The sequence below is a fragment of the Myiozetetes cayanensis genome, unplaced genomic scaffold, assembly GCF_022539395.1.
Source record: "Myiozetetes cayanensis isolate MyiCay16 unplaced genomic scaffold, myiCay2020 scf6-25, whole genome shotgun sequence".
Taxonomy (NCBI): domain Eukaryota; kingdom Metazoa; phylum Chordata; class Aves; order Passeriformes; family Tyrannidae; genus Myiozetetes; species Myiozetetes cayanensis.
Genome location: NW_026087853.1, coordinates 13088116 through 13096383, shown reverse-complemented (window position 1 = coordinate 13096383; position 8268 = coordinate 13088116).

Sequence of the window (8268 nt, the reverse complement as noted above, 5' to 3'; positions counted from 1 at the left end):
AGACTTCAAAATAAAATTACATCTTTTCAATGGCTATCATGAAAAGATGAGGAGCTGAAATCTAATGTCAAATCAAATTAAAGCGTATTATAGTGCAAATTCCATTTGCATTTTGCACATTTTAATACCTTGACTATTTACGAGCTAAAAAGACAACATTCCACTTAGACCCAGCTACTTCTGAAATATGAGAGAAAGCACAATGGACTTGATTCTTTTCACAAGGAACTATGGTCTATTCAGTTAGAACCAGGATATCTGTTAAATTTGTTACATTAGAAGAGTGTTGACTACAAACAGATTCCTTGTCCCTTTCTTTATCAAAGTCTTTCTTTATTAAAGAAAGGTTTATCATATCTCAAACACAAACTATTCAAGGTGAAAAAAAAAATCCTATGAAACCACTTAGAAAAAATTCATACAGAGAAAAGTCCTGCCTATGTGTCAAAGAAGGTTTTACATATTTATCATAACAGCAGGAAAAGAAGAAAATACCACTCATTGGACACTATAGATCACCACAATATCTCTCTATAGATCTGTAGAAAGCATCCTCCTCTTTTAAGCAACAGTATATGGAGTTAGTAAATATTTTTGTCATTTGGCTTCTTATTAAAACATGAGAAAGTCTGTAGGCATAATGTCATCTTGCATTTCAGATGAAAAGGGCTACATCTCTGTTTATCTGTTTCACTGTGCGGGAAGTTTAACAAGTCTGGTTCCATATTTCAGTTGTCATTTGCAAAGTGAAAAACTCAACAGTATGTAATAAAATGTTCATACTTCTCGTGGCTGTGAGGAAAATCTCGAGTGCATGTCTCAAGTAGTTGGTGTAATGACACATGAGCACAGATACAGCCTAAAGAGGGACAAACTCCTTATGTGCCAGTGAGGGGTGGGCCACAGGGTCAACCACCATGAATGGGTTCATGTGCACTGTGGTTAGGGAACACCAGATTACTTTAGTCCCACCCAATCTGCAAGAGACCACAGCAGAGCAAAACCAAGAAACTCTCACTCCTTCTGCAGGAGAAGAAAAGTGCAATTGTATCATTGTATACTATGGAGTTCTCTATACTGACATACCAGCACATAGCTCCTCTTAAAAGTCACGCCTTGCAAGTCAGAAAAGGAAAGAACAGGACAACATGTACATCCATACCCATCGTGGCCACAGACAGATAGATAGATAGATAGATAGACAGATAGATAGATAGATAGATAGATAGATAGATAGATAGATAGATAGATAGATAGATAGATAGATAGATGTACGTCTTGGAGGCTTCTGAGGACTCAGAATAAGGTTCTGGGTCAATGTGGGGCATAGGACACCACCATAGGACACCTGGACTCCAGGAGTCCGCACCCCTGAGCACTCTCTGCGGAGCTGAGGACAGCTGTTCCCACTCACCCTGACCCAGGAAGTCAGATGGGGCCTATACAAAGATGGGGACAAAACTTTTTTGCAGGCCCTGTGGTGATTGGACAAAGGGTAATGCTTTTAGACTCAAAGACAGTGATTTATATTAGATATAAGGAAGAAATGTTTTACAATCAGAATGATGAAACACTGGCACAGGGTGCCCAGAAAGGTGCCAGATGCCCCATCTCCAGGAACATTCAAGGTCAGGTTGGACGGGGCTCTGAGCAACCTGGTCTAGTTGCAGGTGCTCATTGCAGGGAGGTTGGACTAGATGGCCTTTAAAGGTGCCTTCAAACCCACACTGTTCTATGATTATATGATTACATAAAGAGCAGGCTATTTCTGAAACTCCATGGCTTTTGAGGTCTTCAGTACCTCCCTTCAGGCTGCAAAGGAAGACCTGTGTGGGACTGAGCTTCCTGTGGACATGCAAAACTCATTCTCTTAAAATAACGTCATTTCTACAGTGTTCCCCTTTCTTTCATCCACCATCAAAAATTGAAATATTTGTGTAAATTTGGGGCTACCTGCTTCTTTTGTGAGGTCACATTATTTATCCTCACCCTAAAGTACATCATGGCCAGGAAAGTCCATCTTTTTAGGCTTCATTTTCTTGATGAGCTCCTTATATTTTGCAGTGACAAACAACAAGTGACCACAACTACCTGAAAGGAAGTTGTAGCAAGGTGTGGAGTTAGTCTTTTCCACCAAGTAACAATCAATAGGACAAGAGGAAATAACCTCTTTGTTGTGCCAGGGGAGCTATGGATTGGATATTAGGAAACATTTTGTCATGAAAAGGGTAGTCAAACATTGACCAGGTTGCCCAGGGAAGTGGTGGAGTCATCATCCATGAAGGAGTTCTAAAAATGTGTTTATGTGGTGCTTAAGAACACGGTTTAGTGGTGGACCTGGCAGTGTGGAGTTAATGATTGGACTTGATGGTCTTAGAGGTTTTTTTCAACCTTCATGAGTCTATGATTCTATGATTCTATATCTTGTGAGAGCAGTAAATCATGTTCTTTCCAAGGGTCATCTTCATTTCAGCTTTTTACTTCAGGCCCTTAGCAATGATCCAAGGCATTTTCATTATGATATATAAACCTATCCTTTGCCTGGGACTATGAAGATGTCTTTTCAAGGTCTTTTTTTAATTATCTCCCTTAATCTAAAGACCAGGTTAGGATGACTGTATTGTCCTGTGAAACTGCAATATCATGACTACAGCCGGACATGCTGGCATTCCTGTGTCCCAAACATGAGCTCTTTAGGAAATGTATTTTCTAGAATGCTACACTAAATAATGCTTTGCTGAGTTATTTTTCCTCCTAACAGCAGAAAGACATTACCATTTTCCTTTTCTAATCTTAACACACTCTCTCAGTAAACCAGATTGCTAAGAAACTTTTTCAAGCACTTCTGTAGTAATTCAACAAATACTCAGTGGTCACCCTTTCTCAGTGTCACTCAAGTTACCCCAAAACAGAAACTTCCCCTTCACTTCTCTGGTCAACTCAAATCCTTTCTTTTGAGTTCTGTCTTTTGGTGTGATTCAAACAGCAGTGAAAAGCACATCAGGTTACATCTCTTTAACAAGAAGAGTGAGTGTAGGACTAACTTTTCCAAGGCACAGAAGTGACTTAACTCTTCCGATACTTTCTCTGGGACCAACCAATACTGGATGCTGCAAGGTAGGAGTGTAAACTTCGTATTATTCTCATGCTGCATTCAGAGAAATTCATTCCTTACTGAGTTTCTAGTGTCTTAAAAAAATAAAGTTAAAACTCTCTTTTATTTTAGGCCTCAATTCACCCTTCTTTTGCAATTTACAGGTGGGAATTTCACAGTCAGACCTCTGGCACGCACCAGTTCTGAGTCTACTCTCTGAAATGTGGGAGCTTGACTTCAGGTACTTGAAGTCCAGAGAGGGCTAAGCTCTGCCTCTGGGGGGTTATACCATTGCAAACAGGCCCACTATGCTGGGACAGCCAGTACTAAAGGATGCAGTGGTGGGCATGGCCAGGGCTGGAATGTTGGGAATGAGGAGGTGCATTGTAAGGAGCTCCAGAGCATGTGTGCTGGCCAAGTTCCAAAGGTCCCACTTGGGACTGTGCCAGATTTCTGCAAAGGAAAGGGGCAGGATCCCACCAAGATGATGAATTCACAAATATCTTTCCCTCCTTTTCCTTTGGGGTCCAAATTATCTGACCAAGAACAAAGACTTATTTGAAAACAAAGGATTAATTCACATTAACATCTTTATTTCCTAAAGCCTCATCAAAATAGGCTACCTAGTTAACATAATCCACAGTTTTTAGATCCCACACAAGTTCTCTCTAACAATGTATTGCCTCCTGTCAACTGAGCTGACCTTTGCAACAAGTTTTCTGATTTATCAGTGCAATGAAAAAAGATCTAGCAAGGTTTATTTACAGGACAATATGCAGCCATGCAACACACAAATTAATATTTTTACTTTGTATGTGTTAAGCCTTATCATCCATCTATTCTTATTCTCATCTGTACTTATTTCCCTATTGATTTGTTGGATTAGGAAGTTTAATCCACTTAATCTCTGTCTCTCAGCGTCTGTGACTATAAAATAAGACAATGAGGGGTGAAGAACATGACTTACTGAATGGTCTGTAAGGCTTGTGGACAACTACTGATATTAGTGGGAATTTTCCTACATAAAAAAAGGTAGGACCTGCTCATGATGTTTAGCTGGATACTCTGCTAAACCAGCACTATGCTCAGGTAAACTCCATAAAATTACACCATTTCAGGAAAGGTTCAAGTTCAAGAATTTGTGCTTCTAAACTGGTTTGTTTGAGGTTGTTTTTGTTCATTTTCACCAGTCACAATAATTGATTCTATACATTAAAAAGTATCTAAACTAACTTTTAATTTAAAACACTCCTTCAGAAAAAAGTGCACCAGGAAAATAGCTATTCCATGCACAACGGTGACACAGTGACTTACAATGACTAATTAATGAGAACACCTGGAGTATCTTTCAGAGCTAAACTGGAAACAAAATACTGGAGATTAGGTTTTCAAGCTACTGGTGGTCCCAACTAATCTCTTTCAGGTGTAAACCACAGTGTACGTGGAAAGCAAAATCTGACTCATTCCTGCGAGACAGGAGGTCTTCGGGCTAATAATTGCAGTATGTAGTTTCCATAAAATTTACGAGGTTGGCTTTAAATTTTAGTAGTGGCAGGCCTGCAATAAATGCCAATGAGGTCCATCAAAATGAGTATTTGTGTGTGTCCTCATAAAAATAGATCAACCTTTTTAACAGACTCCATGCAGAGGAATTTGTATAATTACAACACATATCTACAGCTTTAGAGTCCTTTCCACACCAAAAACAACATGCTAAGTCATAAATGCAGAGGAAAAATAAACACAGGAACATAATAAAAGAGATTTGGTTGGGTTAAGTCGCTCTCTCAGCTGCCATGCTGTAGCTAACAGAGTTTCCACTAGGGGTGGGCAAAAGGATTATTTCTCTGTTTGTCAGCTTTTCCCTCACCTTTGCCTCTTGCACTCTTGGGGATGGCAAGCGAGTCTGTTCACATAAAGGAAAGGAAAGGGACAATCAAAAGGGAGGAAGGGTCCCACCACACACATGTGCATTAATTTCCAGATCATGCATTAACTCTTATCATGCTGGTCTTGACTGAAATTCTCAACAAGGAATGAGAGGTAGGTGCTAGGCAGCCCAAATGAAAGGACAAATCTTCTGCATTTTATCTATAACTTCCCAGTTCCATGGTCACAGCTGAAGTGTCAACTCCAAGCAATAAAATATGGTTTATGTATGAGATTTTCCACCATGCCAAGTTTCCACACAGTTCAGCTGAAGTGGAGAGAAGGTTATGATTCACTGATTCTCTCCCCAGCCCAGCCACAGCTCTCATCCTCATGAATTATCCACCAGCAGGGAAGAGTTGGAGTGTTATGTGTCACAGTCCTCATCCAAGACTACCTCTACTGCCAGGGGTAAGACCCACAGTGCATGGAAGCAGTGGTGTCTGGAGGGGTGAGGGGCAGAAGCCAAGGAAAACGTTACTTGGAGGCCTGGATGCATTTTAGTACCGTGTTCTCCCTATTAGGAGTAGGGACAGAGTTTTATAGGTTTTTATACACCTAAAAACACAGATGGGCATTTAGTGAGATTTTCAAAAATTCCTATGACTTTTATAGGAGTTAGGAGATGTTAAAAGCTCAAGAGGCCTCTCTCTACATCTTTTGATTTCTAAGTATTTTTAAAGGATCTGGTCTGAAAATCAGCCTGCTTTCCAAATTGGCCTTGTTTTTGAGCAATGTGAATAGCCATAGCATTGCATTGTTTTAATGGACTTAATGGATTCCACTTCTGTGTAACAGCCAGAAAACAGAGACTTAGTGTGGGACTCAGTTTGACTTACTTTAGGCATCTAAAAATAAGGGTCATGAATCTCAACTAGTTGCTGATCTACCTATAGTCTCCTATAGGGGAGAGCAGACAAATTGAAAAGGGATGAGTCAACCCCTGGAGGTGCCTGTCTCTCTCCCTTCACCCCAGAGGGAGCACAGGCAACAACCTTGGATTAGACATCTAATTCATAACAGCTGAAGCCAGACGAGATGAATTCCTCCTCTTCCAGTGACTTAGCCAAGGGCATACAGAAAACAATGGGAGAGCAAAACACTGAATTCAGCCTCCCAAAACTATAGACAGTGTTTATTCACTGAACTGAACTTCCCTCTTGAGAGGACTGTTGCCAAAACAATTCCAATTGGTCCATGATAGAAAGCAATGAAAGTTGTGCTGACTAATGAGTAGAGTTGGAAGCTGGAGGGAGCAAAAGCCTTTCCCCACAAACCAACCAGTTCCCGAGAGGAGTGACACCACAGACATGCAGAGACTGCAGCCACCCAAGGAAGAATGGAGGAACAGGACTGCCCAGCCATGGATCCCAACAACAGCAATCCAAAAGCAAAACCAGTTTCAGCTGAGCAGCTATGCAAGTTTTTCCCATCACATATCTATCTTACTACTCTGATCAAGGTCAAAAAGCACACACTTTTGTCTTAAAAATATAACTGTTAATAATAAGGAAGAATAACTGGCAATACTTCGAAATCTCAGTGAAAGCTGAAGATACTTTGCAGTTCTGCAACAAAGCACAACGCTAAATCACAGTGAGGCACATGAAGGAATAGCTCTTATAAAAGAGTGTAGACAAACAGTATTTATATTAAAACATCTTTACATTTTTCTTTACATCTTATATTTGCTACTCACTCTGATCAGGAAACTCTTTTCCCTTAATGAACTCTGAATCTAATAGAGAAAAAGTTTTAAAATAAACTTAAGAGGAGATGTTATTTCTTAAAAAATTTCTTGCACTGACTTTCAGTTTTTAAATAATAAAAAATAACCAATAACATTACTTCTCATTAGAAAATCAGCTGATTCAAAAAGCAATTGCTTCAAAAGCTACGGTAGAAAGATGTCAACTACTTCTAGTGGAAGGCAAGGGAAGCCTTTCAAAGAAAGTATCCTAACTACCACTGTCTCCTGCTCTCAGTGTGCTGTGTATCTTCTTGTCATAACACTCCTCAGGCCTCCTCTTCTCCTCCCTCATGCCTTTTTAATGCCATTTGAGACCATAAGGCAGTTGAGTGTTTATAACAGACACAAACTTGTGCCTTAATGGTAAAGTTACTGGCAAAGTCCTAGATGGTGTCAGTCAGGCCAAGCCTTCATTCCAACCATAGCTTGTGACATCCCAGGCAGAACACAGGCACAGATGGACTGTGGATATGTCCTTCAAGACTAGGGCCTGGCAGCAGCTAGATGACTTTGCCAATAAATTTATTATGGTCTTCTGAACACTTGCTATGGTCACACTGAGATCTCAGAGGCTCTTATTCCAATCAGAAAATCAGCAACCAGCAATTTAATGTTATTTGTGTTTCAGTTTTCCCTGTGCCTCTGCATGGCTTTGATCTTCTGAATGCTGTTGATCACAGCAGTACTCAATCCATGCCTGCTCAAGGTGCAACTGCAAGCCCCTGTCCCCAGTCCAATTCTGCAAACAGCTGGAAAACTGACTAATTCTTAACTTTCTGCAGGGCAGTTTACTACACAAAAGCTTCAGCAGAGTTTGTGCTAGCTACTGTCAACACATATAAACAGGCAGAATTCTGGAGGGTTTATGAAAAATTAGACAAAAAGCTGTCAAGTAGACAAAATAGCATTTCACTTTTGAACCCAAACAGCTAAACAAATGTTATAATCTTGTGGGGTTTTCCATTAGAAGGAGTTGGCACTCATCAGGTGTTTCCTTGACTGACCTGAGGAACTGTAAAAGCACAAGGCTTGGGGGGCCAGCTGTGCAGGAACCGGCTCTCAGACTCTTGCCCAGTTAGAACTCCTCTGAAAACCTTGTCCATCTTCTCAGCTTCTTGCAGACCTGGCCCTGATACTTGCTTTGGCTGACAAAGCCTTGGGCATTTTTCCTCTTTTCCTAGGTTATTTTTCCTGCTTCTCCTTCCCAGACACACAACCAACTGTCAGCACCCTACACCAGCCCCAAGTGTTGTTTCAGCAATCTTTGTCCACACTCATTTCTGAGAAGACTTTAACTTATGCCTCCGTGGCAGTAGCACACAAAGCAAAGCTCATCACAGAACAGGATTTTAGCCCCAATGTGTGTTACCTGCAAGACAATATCCTGGCAACTTACCTTTAGCCCAAGAAAACCAGTGGGTATTGGAGGGTGACTTCTTAACTATTTCACTCCTTTTTACCTATCTTTTGCTAATTAATAACAGAAGTGACTCCA